This window comes from Chelonia mydas, chromosome 1 (assembly GCF_015237465.2).
Source record: "Chelonia mydas isolate rCheMyd1 chromosome 1, rCheMyd1.pri.v2, whole genome shotgun sequence".
In the NCBI taxonomy this organism is placed as follows: Eukaryota; Metazoa; Chordata; order Testudines; family Cheloniidae; genus Chelonia; species Chelonia mydas.
In genome coordinates, this window is record NC_057849.1 from 209,388,689 (window position 1) to 209,411,661 (window position 22,973).

Sequence of the window (22,973 nt, forward strand, 5' to 3'; positions counted from 1 at the left end):
CTTCAGCAGGAGCACGGGGTGGGAGGTCGGGGGGGGGACTGCAAGCAGAAGGCATGGAGAGGAGCCCCGACTCGCTCTGGCCCAGGCCCCCACAAAAGCTTAATCCGCCTCTGCTTGTATCTGTTCCAACTCAATTTAAATGATCCCAAATAAACAATTAACTGAACTAAGAGTGTCCACACAATATTTTGCACTAGTTTAATTAAATTAGTTTAAAGTCAAATCTTTATTTAAACCAGCGCAGTTCTGCACATCAACAAGCCCTAAGATTCTGTAGAATTTCAACCTTTTGTGTTACAGAAACCACAGTATTGTATGATGAAATACTGGGAAATAATCTGGAACTATATTATGAAATGAAGAGTAATGTGGATGGAGTTTAAGAATAAAATTCTCCTCCCAGATCTGCCCACCAAATGTTACGTCCAACAATATGCTGTCTCTGATGGGGTGTGCACCCCAAACCCAGCCCTTGAAGGGGTTAAAGTGGCTAGGTGGGCCAATTGACCACCTAGGCTGCACCTGGAGGAGTCAGGGAGCAATGAGGGCTAATTAAAGGATGAAGTTCATCTGGACAGGAACAGGCGGGGCTTGTATACAGGTAGCTGAGAGCAAAAGGAGGCTGCAGGGAGGAGGTCTGCAGTCATTCTGAGGCTAGGGAGAAAAAGGAGCTTGGCTCGGAGTGAAGGGCATACCCCGAGGATGGTGGAGAAAGAGTCTGATAGAGGCAAGGTAGGAAGCAGTCCAGGGAAACAGCGGCAAGGTGTGGGACAGTGCAGAGCTTAGCATTGTAGGGTTCCTGGGTTTGGAAGCCAGAGAATAGGACGGGTCTGGGTTCCTCTACCAGCAACTGGGGAAGTGGCACCATTGAGGGGCAGTGAATTGGAAGACTGTCTGGGACAGTTGTTACAGAGACTTTGGTACACCCCCCACCTTCCCCCACCCCTGAATGAGAAAACTACAGTGATCTGGCCAGAGCGCCAAGCCATGAAGAGGGAACAGCCAAGTCCTGAGAGAGAGAGAGAGAGCAACTGAAGGCAGAGGCATCAGACTGGCAGGGCTAATCCCCAGCCATGGCCACAAGGAGGTGCTCCAGTGGTGAGCAAAGTACCCTGTGACACTGTCCCTACATGCATAAAGTGGATACCTTTTGCATACCAAATCTGCTGTAGCTCTCTGTACTTTAAAGTAGCACCCTGGAACCCCCATATAATTATGATATGTTTTGTACGAAGTATGCCTTGTGAGGTATCATTTTAAAAGTCTTGATCTGTTGAACATTAATATCATGTTGGATTGTATGTGCTATCATTGTTTGTGGAGTTATGAAATGTTGCTATGGGTGTATTCCTGAAATATGTTCTGAGTTTGGGAACATCCACAACCAGTCTTTCAGGTACAACAATGGAGTAGCCAGATGAGCTGATGGCCCATTACAGGGAATCTACTTTCCCAATAGTCATTCCAGAAGACTTCTCAGAGAGAGCATGGAGACAATGGAGACTGTTTGACTAATGGAGGTGGACATGCATGTCGCAAGCAAAAGATCTTTCCAGCAAGCTGGAAGAAACTATAAAAGAGGGGAAGTGACATCATCACTTGGCCTCTCACCCTCCCTCCCCCACAGCAATACCTGGAGGAACATCTGAAGGACAAAGACTTTGAACTGGAGGGGAGTGGTCTCGGGCTGGAAGGCTGTTCCAGCCTGTGTATTGAAGATCTGTGACCTGTTTGTACCATCTATCAGGGTGAGACACTGTTTGATTCAAATCCTGTTTAGTTTATAGAACTCAGATTGCGAATTTACTTTTCTTAGGTAACCCACTTTGATCTCTACACTTACTACTTATAATCACTTAAAATATATCTTTCTGTAGTTAATAAATCTGTTTTATATTTTACATAAAACAGTGTGTTTTGGTTGAAATGCTTGGGAAATCTCAACTCAGTTTAAAAAGGCTAGTGTGTGTCCTCTCCACATCAAGGGGTGGAGGACTGGGTAATGAACTTATACTGGTCAGATTTCTGACCAGTGTAAGATGGTACAGTTCTGCGGTGCAAGGCTGGGGCAGAATTGGCCTCTCTATTGTTGGTACATGAGTGTCTGGGGAAATCATTCATGTAACTCAGTTGGATGTGTCCCTGTCTGTGAATGCCTATGTAAGTGCAGCACCTGCCAGAGGACTGTAGCTTGCCAACAGCATCAGAGAGTGAGAGGAATACACCAGGTTGTGGGACTGACAGCTCTGTGGTCCCACAGTCCAGGTTGCACCCTGGGAAACCCATCACACCCACCCACAGAAATTAGTCAAAGAACAACCAGAAGAATTGGATATACAGTCTATCACCTCCATCCCCTACAGCACAGACCGATAATAAAGAATAAACAAAGCACCTGGCTAACTGAGACTTCTTTCTACTCACTCCCCCTTGTTGCAGGGGACTTTGGGTACAATGTTTTTGTCTATATGTTTTGTCCAAAGCACCCACCATATTTTAACCTGATGCCCCAGAAAACAAGCACCCTTGTAGACACAATTTTGACATTTCTAAGGTGTTCTTTTACAGGTTCTATACTTTAATTTAGTTTATTTCCATATAGAAAACTCTTATAGAATTTAATAGGGATGAAACCAATACAAATCTTTTGAAATTAAATAAGATTCTATAGAAATTACTCTAAAAACCCAACAAATGTAGAATGATCTCCTTTTTCTATTTTTAAATCAGTCCTATGCAATTCTGTAATAAGGACAGAATTCTCCACTAATTGCTAAAGAGTGGCTAAAAATCCTAAGGGAAGAGTCTCATTTTCTTTTACAGTCCATAGCAGGTTTCCATAAGGGTTCATGTCAAATGAAAATTTGGCTCCTTGCAGTCATGTTTGTGTTGTTCCCTCCTCCTCCTTCTCTCAGTGTTCATTAAACACTTTACTCAGAACTAGTGTGCCTGTCAGTTAAGATTTATATGTAATATTTCTAAATCATTTGCTGCTGCAGCAACTATGGGATAAGCAATCTTGTATGCAGAAATAGAGTTCATTCCATGGCATCAGCCATGTAGTTGGCATAATAAGGACATACAGCACCCCTTATCTGATTGACTTACCTGCAACTGCCTGCCATTGAAGCTCTTAACACCCTTCAGAGCAGGAACTTCAGGCCGCTGGAACTGAACAATCCCCTTGTGGGTTTTTTTTCCAGTCTGCACCAAAATGGGCCAAAAGCGATTGCTGGAAGCGGGAACTGTGATATGTTCATTTAGTTACACACAGAAGTAGGGTCTGAACATCCCCTTTCTAAATGATTCAGAACGATCAAGTTATACCCGGAGCCTTGCCGATACTGTTGCTCTAATATTCCATCCACTGTTCCATTCTAATTTTCATCACACTCACTTGCTGCAGCTTGTCTTTAATTTGATTGTAAGCTTTATTCATTATTATTATTTATTAGTATGTCCCCTCAAGAACACCATGGAGTTATTGAAAATTCTTGCACTCTGGACTCTGCTTGGCCAGTCTGTAGTAACATAAAATACAGTATCAGTGATCCACTATGGCCATCAAGACCAAAGGGTAACAAGATTTGCGCTTGTAGCACTCAGTGGCATTATATGGCAGGCAGATGTAGGCAAGTGGGCTAATTCAACAGTGTACAGAGTTGGGAAAGCCTATTTCTGTTTAGACCCTACCATTATCTCAAAGTAGTTTGTAATAGTGACCACACTCTCCATTGGGGTTCTCTGCATTGTGAGGATCGTTTCAGACACACTAGTGCCCACGACCGCAGGATGACCTTTCATACCTCAACAGGCCATTGTGTGTGTTTGCAGCAAGGTTTTTTAAGACTCTGGCTCTGATGCCACTTGCTGGTGCTAGGACAGGTTGGTCAGCTTTTGCATATATCACCCATCCTATCAATTTATCAAATCACTATTGGAATAGGACACTGATCCACCTCCATTCAAAGGTTTATGGTGACTTTATCACCTTCACAAATTATTAAACTTCCACTAGTTTTTAGAAGACACACAATCACCACAGCCCATTCGCTGAACTCTGTGCAGAATTTTAATATGCCTGCTCTTGCACTTCTGCTGATTACCTTTGCACAGATTCTCATAAAACAGTGGCTTTCAACCTTTCCAGACAACTGTAGCCCTTTCGGGAGCCTGATTTGTCTTGGGTACCCCCAAGTTACACCTCACTTAAAACCTACTTGCTTACAAATTCAGATATGCAATACAAAAGTGTCACAGCATGCTCTAACTGAAAAATTGCTTACTTTCTCATTTTACCATATAATTATAAAATCAGTTGGAATATAAATATTGTACTTATATTTCAGGGTACGGTATATAACAAGTTATTATGTGTATGAAATTTTAGTTTGACTGAGTTCGCTAGTGCTTTTTACATAGCCTGTTGTAAAACTAAGCAAATATCTAAATGAGTTGCTGTATCCCTTGGAAGACCTCTGTGGACCCCTGTTTGAGAACCACTGCCTTAAAACATTAGTAACTTGACACAACTTTAGAAATGCAGGACTGGGATTTCAACCACATGCAGCTTTGTGTTTACACCTTATATTAACCATATGTCTGTGTAAAATCAGATTTATATTTTTCTCTTCTTCCTCTGAGCTTTTTGAATTTTTACAATCCCATCCTTATATGAAGAAATGTGTCATGTTTTCCCATTGACAGAGAGCAAACATGCACTTTCAGTCTGGATTGATTTTTTTCAAGTTTAAAAACAAGAACAAACACAAAGTCTCTGAAAAGGCGCATGGTGTGAGTGTGACTTCTGGTGAATGTTCCCCCTGTTTCATTACCAATGGGTGAAGCTGAATGCAGGTTAATTTGAACAAGTGAACCTTCATTAAGCCCTATGCACTGCTCTGTAAATGTGACTGAGTCGCTTCCAGCCCAACTCAACCTGTTTCCTGTTCCCCAGGTGTCCCCTCAATCACAGCTCCTCCAGGGAGCACGGCCTCTTTCATGATCAGTGGAACTGGAATCATACAACCCCCATCTCTATGGGGCAGGGATGTTTGATGATTGGACCAGCAGGGCAAAGAAAACCTCTGGGATCCTTCCCCACTATTCACAAAGCATGTGGAGGTTGTGCCTGAATTGAGGGGGTTTAGTTCAGGGAAGTTTTTCTCTGCCACTCTCTGCTGCCATGGCTAGGCTCTGGCAGGCAGGGAGAAAGGAAGGGTGAGTTGATTGACTGTTGTGGCTCAATTGTGTTGTGAGGGATGAATTCCATAATAAATTCCTCAGTGATGAAATTGCACAAAACATAGGGCCCTGATTATAAGATCTGGTATCTCCCTGCCTATCTGAGTTAGAAACAAAAGCTTTAAACATGCCATTTAAGAGCTGGGTGGGTGAGATATCAGGCCTCAGATCTATTGCTCACTGTCTCATGGACTAGCCCTGTGTTTCTGAAAATGGACTTTCCTGGTCTGGGGTTTCATAGGAAGTCTCAGATGCTGGAGCAATGTAGAATTCAATCCCCGATTTCTCCAGGTGGCATTGTTTCTGTCTATCAAAGAACAGCTCCTGTGCATGAAGAATCTGTGTTCTTTTCAGAGAAAGCATTTCTTGTACTAGTTTGTTAATTTTTCTATTTAATAATCCATATGTCTGCAATTGTCATCATTTCCTTTCTCCGAATCGCAGAGAGGCCATATATGTCAATGTCCAAGCACGTCAGAAATCTAACAAGAGCAACAGATCAAAGACTTTCTCTTCTGGTATGTGGTGCTTCGTTGTGATTTCGTTATTTATTTCCTCGTTTTAGCAAATAGTAAATATAATCTTTTTGTGTCTGTACACTATGCATCTTTTCACTGAAGACAAGTGATTTCAGCATTCTAAATGGTGACATTTCTATTAATTGCTGAGCTTTATGACAACTTGGGCTTGTCTAGACGAATACTTACTACGCAGCAAGCTGGAGTGTAAATCTACCTCACATCCGCGTGCCATGCACTAACTATCCCTGTGGACCCCCCTGCCACACACGAAGAGTTCCCTAATGTGAGAGAGAGAGAGAGAGCGAGAGAGAGAGCCTGGAGCCCTGGGCCTGGTGCAAGACCTGAGGCCTGAATCAGAGGCTGTGAAGCAAAGTTAGGCCATGTATTAAAACAGATGTTTACAAATTCACTGTCCAATACATGACCTTGGCAAAAGTATTGCTAGCATTGCTAAAACATAGGCACTCCTAAGAAGCAACAGACAGTGGGTATGTGTGAGAACTCACGCCAAAAGCTTAGCCCAGGGACATCCTGACTTAACACCTGTCATAAATATAAAAGGAAGGGTAAACACCTTTAAAATCCCTTCTGGCCAGAGGAAAAATCCTTTCACCTGTAAGGGGTTAAGAAGCTGGGATAGCCTCGCTGGCACCTGACCAAAATGACCAATGAGGAGACAAGATACTTTCAAAAGCTGGAGGGAGGGAGAGACAAAGAGTCTGTCTGTGTGATGCTTTTGCTGGGGACAGAACAGGAATGGAGTCTTAGAACTAGTAAGTAATCTAGAAATGCTGATTTCTTTTCATGAGAGGGGAGCTCAGGATCAGTCCCGTGACACCACAACTCAGGAGCTGAGGGGCAGGGTGTGTGATGGGGTATACAAACCCCACACTGGGCCCAAAGGAGTTAAAAGACTATATTGAGCGCAGGTAGCCTCACCCTCCAGACCTGCCGAGCATGCTGTGGCTGGAGGAATGGGTTAAAAGTTGCTCAGAAGCCAGGCAAAGGGTGGTGGACAGGCTGCAGGAGACAGGAATTCTTCTCCAGGAACCTAGATGAAAGGTTGAACCTGAGAGGGGACACAGAATGGTTCAGACCCACAGGCAATGCCTTCTCCAACCTGCACCCGCTTTGAGAACCAGCAGGTCCTGCAGGGCCCTGATCCTTTGGACTTTTTTGTTGTTGTTGGTAGAAGTGCCTGGCTGTCCCTCCCTGTCAATCTCAGAGGGAGGCCATGCCCCCTCGCTCTCAAGTCCTTAATAAGGCAAGGATTATTTAGAGATTAGCAGTCTCTATGGTCCCAATGCTCTAGGCAAAGCAAGGCACCAGCTAGTCCAGGGCCCAGGCTGCAGGTAGGGCAGAGAAATAAAGGGTCTATGGGCACAGACCCTCAGGCAGGGCAGAGCCCCAGCAGCCTAGAAGCTCAGACTCTCAGGCAGGGCAGAGCAGCAAATAGACAGTTTGACATCTTAGCTCTGGTAGATGGCAGAAAAATGCAGGCCTCTTGGCCTAAGGTGGGAAGGCTGCCACCTCAGGGGTGGGGTTGGCAGCAGGGGATAGGGGGGAACCAGGCCCACCCTACTCCACTGGGTCCCAGCCCAAGGCCCTAACAGTGGCAGAGTGTTCCACCACTGAATCAGTGGGGATCCACCCAAAACACACTAACTGGGGTTCAGGCAACAACACAACCAAACTACTGTCTGGTGTCCCTGGGCTACATCCTACAGTCCCCTCACAGCGTATCTGTGGCTTGGGTCATCTTCTGTCTCCCTAGGGTACACTGCTCGCGGCAGTCCCAGCAGCTCCTTGGTGCCCTGGTCGGCCGGCAGCCCAGGTAGCTCTGGTAAGTCCTCAGCGAAGCAGGGATCCTCTTCAGGCTCAAGCCCCAGCAGTGGACAGGAGACATTTGTCTCCTTTAGCAGCTCCAGCCCAACTGAGCTGCAGGGACCACCTTTTATACTTCCTGTCCTGCCCCTCTGCTTCTGGCAGGGTGGGAGCTGGTGTTCTGGCTCCACCTACCAGGGGGTGGGCAGGGGGTCCTCCTTGTCAATCTCAGAGGGAGGCCACACCCCCTCGCTACATTGTTGTTGAGAGATTGACTATTTGGACTACAGGGCCCACGCCTGAAGCTTAAGGGACCTCTTGGTAGGAAGTACTCAGGGAAGCGATTGTGGACTTACAGCAGTGAGGACCCTGCTGGTGTTGATTCCCACAGGGGACTGGGCTGACACCTGGTGAAGAGTGAGAGTCCAGCTCCCCTTATCACAACCCCTTAAGGGCTGAGGCCCAGATGCAGGTGGAAAGCCAAACCTCTGAGCTTAAGATCAGGAACAGTTATTGCTACCACCCTGACAGAGGGACAAGAGGCTGGAAGTTGGGTGCATTAATCTCTAGATCACCCAGCTCTCTGAGTCCCCTATGACATGGACCTTAACATAAACGTTCACAATCTTTCTCCTGTATTACTAAAATCAAAATAAACTTACCATGTATCATACAAAACCAGAAGGTGAAATGGGAGCAGAGCAAAGTGTACAGGTGAACCTAGCCCTGTATATCCATCTTTGCATTTCCCCCCAAAGCAATTCTTTTTTCCCATTTGCAGGCCCTGGCTTTTAGCATTCATGCTGGTTCTAAGTTGCTCTGGTGGTGACTGCACTGATTCTGCTGGGTACTGTAATCATCTTACCTCAGCAACATGAATGCCACTATCTAGAGGGCAGCATTAAGCTTCATTCATTCAATTATGTAGCTGTTTGAACCTTGTAAACAGGCAACTAAATGCAAAAAATGGCATCAATGCAACATTAAGGTTGAGAATTTAAATTCATAAATGAGGAAATTCAAATAGTAATGTTCTCCTGGGAGCATTAACTCATTCCCATATCCTATAAGCACATATGAAGATAACCTAATTGGTAATCAGAACTGTAGCATATGTGTGTGTGCTCTGAGTGATTTATTATTAGATAATTTAATTCTGAATTTCCTGACTGAGTTTAAATTCTCAGCCTCAATTTTACATTAAGATAGGATATTTTGCATTTAACTTTCTTGGCTTTGGGCTTGTCTTTTTAAAGGCGGAAGAGAAGAGGGAAAGAGAAAGTGGGCTGAGATCCACTGGGGCTGCCACAAATCCTCTCATAATCCTATGAAGGGTTTTGGAGAGGGCTCACCTCCTTAACCACAAACAAAAACACATATGTTCCAGATTTGATATGAACCTCTGAGCAAGCAGGTTCACTCTGAGAAACAGGATGTAAATGGGCCCTTAGCTCCTGGCAACAGAAGCCCCACTTGGGAGGATGCCAACTCAGCCTGGCCTTCGTCCCTCTGGCTGTGATCTGGTGCAAATGGAATCTCTGGAAAGCACACTCAGCTCTGATAGGTGCAGAAGATTGGTGGAGGAGTCAGGAGCCTTTTATCCACCTCAGTCATTCTGGATGAAGAGACTTGCTTCTGCTGCTGGAAGGGAGTTTGTTCCAACAGAGCATCAATCATTTGTCCCCTTGAGACTATAGAAGGCAGATTCCTTTCAGAAGGTGTAAGTGGTCTGATATAGCAATCTAAAAGCTGCCTCAGAATTCTGTGAAGACCTGAGAACCCAAAGCCCTGGAGAACAGGTTTTTTTATCTAAACCTTGGACTTTTGGAAATGCCCTTTTGTATGAGTCAGGTTTCCCTGGGGACAGTATGAAAGATGTTATAAGGATTGCCATGTGTTTCTAATGTTGTTTTAACCAAATTAGTTATTGCTAGGACTGAGACAATGTTCTTGACTTTATGCATATTAATGGTCTGAATCAGAGAATCATAGAATATCAGGGTTGGAAGGGACCTCAGGAGGTCATCTAGTCCAACCCCCTGCTCAAAGCAGGACCAATCCCCAATTAAATCATCCCAGCCAGGGCTTTGTCAAGCCTGACCTTAAAAACTTCTAAGGAAGGAGATTCTACCACCTCCCTAGGTAACGCATTCCAGTGTTTCACCACCCTCCTAGTGAAAAAGTTTTTCCTAATATCCAACCTAAACCTCCCCCACTGCAACTTGAGACCATTACTCCTTGTCCTGTCGTCTTCTACCACTGAGAATAGTCTAGAACCATCCTCTTTGGAATCACCTCTCAGGTAGTTGAAAGCAGCTATCAAATCCCGCCTCATTCTTCTCTTCTGCAGACTAAACAAGCCCAGTTCCCTCAGCCTCTCCTCATAAGTCATGTGTTCCAGACCTCTAATCATTTTTGTTGCCCTTCGCTGGACTCTCTCCAATTTTTCCACATCCTTCTTGTAGTGTGGTGCCCAAAACTGGACACAGTACTCCAGATGAGGCCTCACCAGTGTCGAATAGAGGGGAACGATCACATCCCTCGATCTGCTGGCAATGCCCCTACTTATACATCCCAAAATGCCATTGGCCTTCTTGGCAACAAGGGCACACTGTTGACTCATATCCAGCTTCTCATCCACTGTCACCCCTAGGTCCTTTTCCGCAGAACTGCTGCCTAGCCATTCGGTCCCTAGTCTGTAGCGGTGCATTGGATTCTTCCGTCCTAAGTGCAGGACCCTGCACTTATCCTTGTTGAACCTCATCAGATTTCTTTTGGCCCAATCCTCCAATTTGTCTAGGTCCCTCTGTATCCTATCCCTACCCTCCAGCGTATCTACCACTCCTCCCAGTTTAGTGTCATCCGCAAACTCGCTGAGGGTGCAATCCACACCATCCTCCAGATCATTTATGAAGATATTGAACAAAACTGGCCCCAGGACCGACCCTTGGGGCACTCCGCTAGATACCGGCTGCCAACTAGACATGGAGCCATTGATCACTACCCGTTGAGCCCGACAATCTAGCCAACTTTCTACCCACTTTGTAGTGCATCCATCCAGCCCATACTTCTTTAACTTGCTGACAAGAATACTGTGGCAGACCATATCAAAAGCTTTCCTAAAATCAAGGAATAACACAACCACTGCTTTCCCCTCATCCACAGAGCCAGTTATCTCATCATAGAAGGTGATTAGATTAGTCAGGCATGACCTTCCCTTGGTGAATCCATGCTGACTGTTCCTGATCATTTTCCTCTCGTGTAAGTGCTTCAGGATTGATTCCTTGAGGACCTGCTCCATGATTTTTCCGGGGACTGAGGTGAGGCTGACTGGCCTGTAGTTCCCAGGATCCTCCTTCTTCCCTTTTTTAAAGATTGGCACTACATTAGCCTTTTTCCAGTCGTCCGGGACTTCCCCCGATTGCCACGAGTTTTCAAAGATAATGGCCAATGGTTCTGCAATCACATCTGCCAACTCCTTTAGCACTCTCGGATGCAACGCATCCTGCCCCATGGACTTGTGCACGTCCAGCTTTTCTAAATAGTCCCTAACCACTTCTTTCTCCACAGAGGGCTGGCCACCTACTCCCCATGCTGTGTTGCCCAGTGCAGCAGTCTGGGAGCTGACCTTGTTCGTGAAGACAGAGGCAAAAAAAGCCTGAGTTAAAACTGAGCAAATGATATGATAAAGAATGAAGCAGAGCTGAAATGCCCCATCAGTGAGTAATGTATTTCTGGTTAGTCCACAGGAATGTACAGACACCAGATAAGAAAAGGCTAAATATTTCTGGATTGGGTTAAACGGAGAAGGAGAAAAGACGGATTTGGCTTGATGACTCCCAATGAAAAGGATACAGGTGGAGATTTCTGGAGGATATTTTTTAAGTGTGAAATTACTTTTTATTTTAAATACAGATACACCTCTGGATCCATAGCCCTGTGCTGGCTATATCACAAATCTAGTATTGCAATAATAGTATTGCATTTAGATCCAGCTTAGATTCCAAAATCCACTGCATGGCCAATCTCCCAAAGACTGGTTGTACTAAGTAAAGCTAGGATCTTTGAAAAGCAACAATGACAACTAAAACCTGTTCCCCAGTCTCTGATCATTGAATTCCATGGCTCTTTAATTGGTATTAAAGTGGAGTTAATGATCTTTTATAAGTCCTTAGAAATCAGATGGCTTTGGGCAAGGTGGGCATTCCATGTAGGCCATGATGGGGGGACTTTCTCCTGGGATGCAGTGACTCTGAAAGAGATTTGGGGGTAATGATGAATAATCAGATGAACATGATCTCCCAGTGTGATGGTGTGGCCCAAAGGGCTAATGGAATGCATAAATAGGGGCAACTTGGATGTATAAATAAGGGAATCTCAAGTCGGAGTAGAGAGGTTATTTTACCTCTGTATTTGGCACGGCTGGAATACTGTTTCCAATTCTAGAAGGATGTTGATAAATTGGAGAGGGTTCAGAGAAGAGCCATGAGAATGGTTCAAGACTTAGAAAACATGCTATATACTGATAGATTGAGTTTCTTGAGTCTATTTAGCTTAATGAAGAGAATATTAAGGGGTGACTTGACCACAGTCCGTAAATACATGCATGGGGAACAAATATTTAATAATGGGCTTTTCAATCTAGCAGAGAAAGATATAATATAATCTAATGGCTGGAAATTGAAATTAACCAAATTCAGACTGGAAATAAGGTATAAATTTTTAACAGCTAGAGTAATTAACAACTGGAACAACTTACGAAGGGGTGTGGTGAATTCTTCATCACTGACAATTATAAAATCAAGATTGGATTTTTTTCTAACAGATCTGCTCTAGGAATTATTTAGGGGAAGTTCTATGGCCTGTGTTATACAGGAGGTCAGACTAGATGACTACTGTGGTCCCTCTGGCCTTAGAGCTATGAATTTTTGAAAAGAATAAGCAACAGAGAGAGAAATGCAGAAGTGTGTTGGAGGATAGAGATGGCTGAATAATAATATTAATTTTGTTAAATTCTTCAGCCCACTCCACTGGTGGATCTGTACAATGCTCGTGGTTGAGGCTCAGCCTCTGTTAACATATGGCCAACGGATTATGGTTGTTCAGAGCCACCACATGCATACCAGCCCTACTTGGTGGTTATCCGGCCAAAGTTGATATTACTTTAGAATGGTCCTGATGCCACCTGCTATTAGTAGAGGAGAGCACTTGAATTTGTAGTCATGGACCAACCTCATCTGCTCATCTCCAATATCACCATTGTGTACTTGGCATTTTTTGAAAGAAGGAAGCATCTGGGCTGAACCTCATGCCTATTGTGCAAACCAGGCATTGGAATTGATGTGGCTGAACAGCCCCTCCCCACCTTTTCACTACGGAGGCTCAACATTTCTGCTTCATAGAAGTTATTTCTCCTCTTTCTAATGATGATCCATATGGGCATAGAAATTGCTGCATTCCTCCTCCAAGTACCCTGGGCTCCCAGATCCCTTGTGCACATACCAACCATCCACTTAAATGGAACAGAAAGTGCCTGCACCTGCCAAGCCACCTCAATAAAAAACAAAAAACAACTGGTTCACTCACCCCCAACTCTGTACCCTATGTTTTTATTTAATACCAAGTTCTAAACTAATTTTTCTCCCCAGGTTGGCATTAAAAGGAAATGCAGATGGCAAGAACTGTGCTGCTTTCCAAAGGAAGGAGAAGATCCTCCATGATAGCTGCCATTTTAAACGGATGGATCTTCAAGAAAAAATGCAACCCTGCTGGCTGGCTGAGACCCTACAGGATACTAGACAATGTGTTTTATAGAATGATACATCTTCTTGCACTTTGAGATATTTGGCTATAAATAATAATGGGTTTTATCCAAAGTCCAGTGAAGTAGATGAAAAGACCACCCTCCCTAAAATAGACTTTGGATTAAGCCTTCTAAGAAGATTCCACAGAAGCTAAAATACTCCGCAGTGATGTGTATCACTGACTGTATTAGGGGCAGCTGGGCATTGTCAGACCTGAACTCCCTTGCTGTTAGATGTTTAAACCACAGTATATTTGATCAAACAAAGCATTATTTGATGCAGCATTAAAAGGGAGCAGAGAGGGTGGCTGGGACTTAGTGTGACTATATCTCAGCACATATGGCTATGGGGGTGGGAGGGCGTGTCACTGGCAGCTCAGCCTCACTGCCTGGCCAGTTCAGATGGTTTCACAGTCACAAACACATCAGGCTGTTTATCTTTCACCAAGGCGTGTATTTATTTTCCTCTTACATAGTAATACCATGTAATACAGTCTTACAGCAAGGATAGGCTTCCCTGCAGTCCCCACCCCCCAGCTCCGGCAACCCCCTTCCAAGCCTCCTTCTGAGTTGCCCCATGCCTCCTGTTTCCTCCCCTTATATTCTCCCCAATTACCTTGTTAGCTCAGTGATTGTCACCCAAGTGCTCACTCCTCAACTGAAAAGGTGTATAAGTGCCCTCAGCTCGGCCTGCAGCCTTCCTCAGACTACAGCAATATCAGTGATCAGGATGCTGCTGATAGCTCCCTGTCACACACCTCCCCCCTTATTTCAACTGAGGCCCTTTCTTGCCTCCAAATGAGGCCTTCTTTGCTGCCCATATCTTACCTTCATGCCTCACTATGGGGTTGGGATTCCACCGGGGGTTCCTGTGCTCTTTGGGGATGGCTCTCATTGGACCATATCTTTCACCATGGTGTGTATTTATGGTAATACTGTGCAATACAGGCTGATAGCAAGAGTAGGCTTCCCTGCAGCCCCCACTCCCTGACTCTGGCTCTAACTGACCCTATCACAGGGGGAATTGAATGTCTCCCTCAGATAAAAATTCCTGGATGCAGGACAAAGTGGGGGAGGCATTAGGTGGTGGTTCCAGCCCACACAGAACTCAATGCTGCTTGTAGATGGCTTTCAGTTCCACTGATCTCATAGGTCCTTAACAGACCCTGCACCAGTGGAGGATTGCTATGGTGGAGCAGAGGATGTGGGGGCAGAGACCCAAGGCCTGGCTACGCATACACCAGATGGCAGTTTTTCTATGCCAGCGGAATTGTCTGCTGGGCATTTATGGTTGAATTAAGGCTATTTTGTGTCTCCTGCGTGGTGCAAAAGAGTCATTACCCAGTGAGAATCTAGCCCCTTGTCTGCTGAAAAAGGGAGGGCAAAGGGAGAAAGTCAGGCAACTGATTTTTCATGATGTGTGAGAGGAAAGGCTCTTTGGGAGACTAGAAGGTGTATTGTAGTCCCAAGGCCATATACATGAGGTAGGATAAATAAGCTGTCTTTTGGGAAGTGGAATAAAATATGTAATTTTTTGCACATTTTTTATTGAGTTACAACATAGTCAAACTGTCATATGCCTTGCAACCGAGCAGATTCTCACATATCTTGAGAAAGTGGCTGTTTCACACTAACTGTTACACTTATTTCATAAAGCAGACTTGCAAGACTTGCAAGGAATATTTAGCAGCCCAGGTGTAAAATCTACTCACTTTGCACTTACAGTTATGACAGATAATGGAAAACTAAGACAACGTTACTCACCTCAGGGTAAGAGGTGAATATGATTTTTGCAACGCTTTTGTATTGTGCTTTGATGCATTGCACAACGAAAAAGTGGATTCCCGTTACGTTTAGGACAGGTTTGTATTGCTGCAGATTTTTCCATGCAATAAATATTTCCCTTGAGATTTAATTACTTCTGCCTTCGTGATTCTCCTCATACTTTTCAACCCCTTCATGGCCAGTCCTGGCCTTGTCCTCAATCAGTTTCTGGTCACCAGGTCTGACTCCCTGATTTACCAGCCACAATAGCAGATAGTGCCTTGCCCATGGAATATTCAGTCCCTGGAAATCTCACTCCTATCTACAGCTTAGGCAGCCTTCTTCCATAGTGTTAATGTGCTCAGAGTTCAAACACTTTGGCTCAGGTCAGTGCATGACTTTAAAGCTTTACCGTTGTATGGTTGTGTATATATACACAAAAGTTAAGTCAGACAAGATGTTCATGCCATTTGTCTCAAACTATTTGTTCGTGTTTATTATTACTATGTGTGTCACGGGGTCAATTTTTGGTTCATTGCTCATAGGAAAAAAGCACTACTTCAGCCTTCTCTGCTCCATGAGTTCCAGCTGCAGTCTCTGGAACACAGCAAGAGTCTGGGTTGGCCTCCTAAACTTTATGGGTTTTCAAGATTCCTACTTCTTCACCATAACCACAATGTTCCCTGAGGAAAGCCCTAGAGCACAGCCAAACTTTCCATTATTTGGACCACCCAGTTCCTGAATCCAGTACTTTTAAGGCCCAGATCCAATGAATTCAGTGGGAGCGAGGTGCCTAAATACCTTTGAGGATCTGAGTCTAAAAGCCTCAGGGGCCTCAGAACATTTAGGCACCTACCACTCAGTGGAAGCCACATCCCTTAGTTAGGTGTCCAGACTTCCTTTACAAAGCATGGGGAGAGTTGGTGCCTAAGAATGGGATCCTCCAAAACCAGCACACTGAGCAGGGAGCTGCGTGAACTAGCCAGTGGGAAATGCTGTGGGGAGAGGCCAGGCCTAAGACCGCCCCCGCCCCACAAAGGAAACTACTTCTGCTTGGGATTCGCAGCCATGAACTTTCTTCTGGAGTTAGTCACCTCAGCCACGTCAGTCCTTTCTCACACACACAAAAGGAAGAGGAGGCAGCAGTGGTGCTGCCACTGCCCCCTTATCTCCAGAGCACTCACCCAGCATGTAGGAAATCTGAGTTCAAAGCATCCATTCTGCCTGACACGGAGCAGGGACTTGAACTCAGGTTTCTTATTTTACAGGTGAGTGCTCTAACTATGGGGCAATTGGCACAACCAACATCAACTCCTTTTCCTCTGTCTTTTGTGTGGTTTAGATGTGCTCTGAAAACAGCTACTGGATGAAGCCCTGCAGGTGAGATAGGTGGAGGAATGCCTAGTTTGTGAATCCTTCCAGGGCTTTGGTGTGAGCTGGGGTGCTGAGCAGCTCAGCAAAATCAGGACTCAGGTGATTGTGTACATGTCCACCTGCAGAAATTTACGCATCTAGAAGCAATTTAGAGGCCTCCAGGTTTAGGTGGCAGCTGAGTTTGAGGATCTCAGTGGCAAATAAATGCTGGACTTAGGCACCTAAAGTGGCAGTGAGGTGCCTAAGTCCCTTTGCGGATCTAGCCCTCAGTCCTTAGCTCCTTTCATTTAAGAAGAGCCTAGTGTCCTCAAGCAGACTGAACACACAAAAACAAAGACGCTCCAGAATGGAGAGGAACCCAGGTCTGTAAATCCTTTTCTTGTTTGAGGAGGGCAAAACAAACAAAATAGTGTCTTTCTATTCCCTTCTTCCCCAGAAGGGAACAATCCAACGGTAAATCTCCCGTTTCCTCCAGCAGCAAGAAACCCAGTCAAAAACTCACAGCTGGGCTCCTTGTTGCTCTCTGTCAGCATGATTTCCTCAGGAGCTATTGAAAGTACAGCACTTTTGAAAAGCAGGCCACTTACTTCGGTGCCTGAACATGGATTTAGGAGCTCAGCTTTATGCACCCTGTTATGTTTGTAGCGTACGTACAAGAAAGTTAGACTAAAAACAAATACTCTTCCTGGAAGGTTGGAATGTAACACTACTTTATTTCTTAGAATTCTGAATGATAATACACAAGAACCCAAAACAGAGAAAGACAAAGCAGGCTGCTCCCTAAATCAGTGAGGCACAACTCACTCCACCTGACTGTTGGCTGGCTCTCTGCAGACTAACTACTCAGGGCCCAGATTGCATGCTTCCCTACAGAGCCCCCAAGCCTGCAAGCATGACCTGAAAGCTCTTTACAGATGTTAAGTGATAGCTTATAATTTTAATACAGATTTCAATACACCTCACATCCATTTTTTAAAAATAAACCATTATTGGACAATGTCATTATTAAAAGCAAAAGATGTGACTTTCCATTTAAAAACAGTTTCTTAGTCTGGAGTTAAAATCCTCTGCAGCTGTGGGACAAAGGGACAGTGCTCATGTGGCTTCAGAAGAGTGTAAAGCTGTAGAAAAACATGCTATGACTATGAAACAATTAAATACAGGTGGACATTTCCAGAGCAGATAGCGCATTTTCTCAGGCCTATGCCCAAGTGGCAAAACACTTCAATCTTTACTGCTTCAGGGATGGGCTATAGGGGTTAATATCTGGCAGATTTTTTGTCTGTGACTTTGTTGATAAGCATCAATGGTTATATGAGTTGTCAGATAACAGTTCTCTGGCTTTAGCACATTGAACAGCTCCAACTGGTGTGCAAAAGACTCACAGGAAGTGAGGCTAGTGCCTGCAAGTGACACCATCCCCTGTGGGTGTGAAAGCAAGTCCTTCACTGTGTGAGAAGAGCAGAGTGTGAGCAGAGATGTGAAGTTGAACACGTGCTGTCACGGAAACTGTGGTTAATGTCTGGTGAGCCCATCACTCCAGGTTTCTTCTGCTTTTCTGACAACATAACTGAATTTTCTGCTTCCTGGTTAATGAGCTGAGAGAGAGAGAGCGAGAAAGACCCAGGCTTTAAAGGCTGGATCCAAATGCTACTTCTCCCTTCCTGGGGCTGCACTTCAGGCCCATCTGTAGTAGAACAGCCCTGTGCGAGGTGCAGGGGGAAGAGCAACACAGGTCAGAGAAAAATCAATGGAGTCTAGGCCCTGTTTATGGATATTTTTTCCCATTGAAACAAAATTTCTCTGTCACCTAACCAGAGAAAGAAGCAGCAGCACGAGGCAAAGAAACGTATAATGAACTACTGGTTTGCTGAAAATGCTTATACTTTATATACTGAGTATATTGACAAGTGTAGTAGTGTTCGGCTTGTGTGAATTGAAGTGCATGTGTGAAGGTGCTTCAGATGGGATGTAAGAGCTGGTAAGACTGTTCCCCTTCCATGTTTTTTTTTTAAGTATCTGATGCTTGGAGCTATCAGGTACATTCCCTAAAAACCATACATTTGCTCTTCATAGGACTGGCGAACAGCAAACATAGTACCTATCTTCAAAATAAGGAAAAAGGAGGACCCAAGGAATTATACACCAGTTGGCCTAACTTTGATACTGAGATACTGGTACAAATTGTTAAACAATCAGTTTATTAAAACATAGAGGATAATTAGATGATAAGTAATAGCCAGCATAGATTTATCAAGAACAATTCGTGCTAAACTACTCTAATTTCCCTTTTTCACAGGGTAACCAACCTAATGGATAGGGGGGAAAGTAGTAGATGTGATATCTGGACTTTAGTAAGGCTTTTGACACAATCCCACATGACATTCTCATAAGCATACTAGGGAAATATGGTCTAGAGATGAAATTTCTATATAGTGGGTGCATAACTGGATGAAAGGCTGTACTTAAAGTAGTTATCAGTAGTTCACTGTCACACTGGGAAGAAATATCTAGTAGGGGTCTTGCAGAGACTAGCCAGCATCCTGTTCAAGTATTCGTCTCTATTTTCATTAATGACTTGGATAATGCAGTGGAGAATATGTTTCTGTTATAGAGCTTATTCCTTCACTCTCCCACTTCCCTGGTCCTTCTCGCATGAACAGAGAGCAACAATACCTGAAGTCCAAAGGTGCAAACAATTCGATGTTTATTGGGGTGAACTTCCAGCAAGCTTAAATCCAAGTTCCTTTTTCCTTATTTTTGAACCCCAACTTACTTCCTGTTTGCCCCTAATTTATATAGTAATATTCTTAGCTATACCTTAACCAATCATTCTACTGAAATTTAACTAACCAGTCCTAACATACTGTAACATGATTAGCTAACCAATTATATCCCACCACCTTAATTAGTTTACACCCAGCAAAATTAATTATACAGCAGACAGAAACAATCACAGAACCAGACAGAGACCATGCCAATAAACAATAGTAAAGTGGGAACTATAATGACAAAACAATACAGAAGTGAGGATTTCACAACTCACATATATAAAGACATAAGGGTTTCCTGTGTCGATTGATAAGTGAGTTCTTACCAGACAGAAAACTATCAACCTAAATTTCCTTTTACATCTTCTAGGCACTTCCCTTTCTCTGGAGGTGACAGGCATTATCAGGACAGGATTGTATTCCTAACAGCCCAATAGCACCTTCTTTCAGTGTGACTACTTTGGAATGTGAGGATGTGACCGGTCGCTTCCCATCTTATGGCTGCCTCTGTTGCTTAGCCAAAGGCCTTAGCCTAAGAACAGGGCCTCAGACTGTCGCAGTAAGAGAAGGACCTTACACCGGCAGACAGTAATTTTGATTCTTTCTTTTATATCTCTATAACTAGCTAAGTGATAAGAATACACCTAAATTCTTAGAGTACAGGCCTTTGCAGACAGGCCTGAATATCTATATCCTAACAGTTTCTAAATCTGATGATGACACCAAGCTGGGAGGGGTTTGCTTTGGAGAACACCATTAGAATTCAAAATGACCCTGATAAACTGGAGAATTGGTCTGAAATCAACAAGATGAAATTCAATCAAGACACGTGAAAAGTACTACTCTTGGGAAGGAAATACAAAGTGGAGAATAACTGGCTAGGCAGTAGCGCTTCTGAAAAGGATCTGGGCATTACAGTGGATCACAAATTGAATGAGTAAACGAAGTGATGCTGTTGCCAAAAAGGCAAATATCATTCCAGGGTGTGCCAACAGGAGCATCATATGTAAGACACAGGAAGTAATTTTGCTACTCTACTACTACTGGTGAGGTGTCAGCTGGAATATTGTGTCCAGTTTTGGGCACCTTGCTTTAAGAGAGACATACACAAATTGGGGAGAATCCAAAGAGGAGCAACTAAAGTAATAAAAAATTTAGAAAGCATGACTTATGAGAAAAGTTTGAAACACTAGGGCATGTTTAGTCTAGAGAAGACGTGGCTGAAGATGGATCTCAAAAGTCTTTAAATATGTTAACAGCTGTTATGAAGAGGACAGAGATCAACTGTTCTCCATATACACTGAGGGAAAGACAAGAGGTAATCAGTTTACTTTGCAGCAAAGGAGATTTAGGTTGGATATTAGAAAAAGCTTTCTAACTATAAGGGTAGTTAGGCACTGGAACAGGTTAGCAAGAAAAGTTGTGGAAACACAGTCAGTAAAGATTTTTAAGAACAGATGTTCTAGGTACACTTAGTCCTGGCTCGGCAGCGAGGAATGGACTAGATGAGCTCTGGAAGTCCCTTCCAGGCCTAGATTTCTATGGTTATGATGACCCCCAAGTTCTCTGAGATGATTGTTTTAACAGTACACAGTGATGGGGTGAGTCAGAGAGAGAGAGAGGAACCAGCCCACACTTCTTTTCAAACTGATGACATAGCTTTAACCAGCAGCTGATGACAGCCCCCTCCAGCACACAGTTATTTGCCATTCCTTCCTTAGCTCATTTTTGAATAGGTGTTTAAATTCCAGTTTGCTTAAGGGGATTCCTAGGTCGACTTGTTCAAGATTAATAGCACTTTTTGCCTGTTTGTCCACCAGTTCATTGCCTGCTATCCCTACATGTACCAGGAGCCATGCTATTACTATTGTTATATCCAATTGTAACAGTTTGGTTGTTAGCAGTAATATTTCATTAAGAATATAATTTCTGCTGTCAGATTTACCACTGTATATTGCCTGCTGTCTGGATAAGGAATCAGTCGGGATGGCTATGGCAGCTAGCCACACATTTAAAGCCCAATGTAGTGCTAGAATAATCTCTCTTAGCTCAGCTGTAAAGATAGCTACGAAGTTAGTTAGCATTATGGTTTTCTTGAGTCTGAGTGAAGGCATGGAGAAAGCTGTTCCCACTCTTCCTGTTCCTTCCTCTTTGAAGCTGTCTGTATATATTTGGCAGTAGTGTTCACACTTATCACCAGTTTATTGGTTTGCTATATCTTGTATATTTATCATTATTCTTTTCTCATTTCTTTCATTATATAATTCCATGTTTCTCTCGGGGGGATAAAGAGTATTTCCCCATAGCTATAGATTTTTCAATCTTCTATTTCCCACAATATTCCTTATCACATCTGTACTCTACTTACCTTGGGAATTCTGATTTTTTTTGTCTTACCCAACCTCCACTTAATTCCCAACAATCATTATATATCAGCTTTGTGATGTCATCTTCACTATTACTTAGTCAAAGGTTAAGTTCAAAAGCTTCCTTGTAAGCGTGATGGGCATTTCACGGGCTGCTATCTGTAGTACATACAGTGGCAGGGTAATAAATGCACCACATCAATATATATTGCCTGTGCTTGGATATAATTTAATTTTCTTAGATTTGCATTCACTGCTAACCCAAAGGCCTGGCATCCATACTCAGTAATTGGACTAACTTTCTAGCCTTACCACCATTTTCTTATCCACGCCACAGGATGTTCCACAGACACTTTTAAGTAAGTTAATTCTTCCTTTGGACTTATCTTTAATATTTTCATTGTGGTCCCTCCAAGTGAGCTTGTTATCAAATATCACACCTAAGAATTTGTAGTTTTTCGTTATATTTATCTGTTGGTCATACAGATATAACTTTACATCTTTCTGGATTTTCCTTTTTTGTGAAAATCATTCCAATCATTCTTAGTTCTGTCTATGGAGAAACTGAAGCCCCCACCTGTTTCTCTTTTCTGCACTTCTCTCACGTGCATCGTTGAATATTTTGGAGGTGCTTTCGTGGTTTCTGCTTTTGGTCCGTATGGCACAGTCATCAGCAAATAACATGATCCCTATTCCTGTACTCATCTCCTTAAGGAGGTCATTTATCATGATGTTAAGAAGGGTTGGCCTAATTACACTCTCCTGTGGAGTTCTATTTGCAATTGAATATATGTTGGAAAAAGGTTTCCCTATTCAGAGATGTATAGTTCTTTTGCTCAAGAAGTCCCTTTTCCATCTGTACATTTTCCTGTATCACACATGGAGGCCACTTTATGAAGAAGTCCTTCTCTCCATGACACATCGTAGGCTTCTTCCATGTCTATGTATCATGAATACTTCAGTATTCATGCTTTTTTATGCATCTGTCTGTATTTTTACAGTGTGATCAATCACGTTCCTACCTCTTCTGATCCCACTTTGTATTCCTTCTATGGACCTATTTCTTTCTAGGTGAGCTACTAATGTCTCCATTACCGTTCTTTCCATAGTTTTACTTAAACATGCTGTGAGGGCAATTGGTCTGTATGCCTCAGGACCTGAGCACATCTTACCCGATTGCCTCACTGGGACAATAATTGCATGTTTCCACTCATTAGATATTTCGCCTTTTAGCCATATGATATTATGGAATTTTAGTATCACCCTCATGCTTCCTTCACTTAGGAGTTAAAGCATTTCAAGCTTA

At 43.5% G+C, this 22,973-nt stretch overlaps 1 long non-coding RNA gene across 1 annotated transcript; it reads left to right on the top strand.

The window, feature by feature from the left end:
* Window positions 1-6,495: 6,495 nt before the first annotated feature.
* On the top strand, window positions 6,496-14,249 carry LOC122462213. The gene is made up of 4 exons (XR_006284629.1): window positions 6,496-6,538; window positions 7,540-7,608; window positions 11,332-11,446; window positions 13,238-14,249. It is a non-coding gene; the product is annotated as an uncharacterized LOC122462213 (long non-coding RNA).
* The last annotated feature ends 8,724 nt before the right edge of the window (window positions 14,250-22,973 follow it).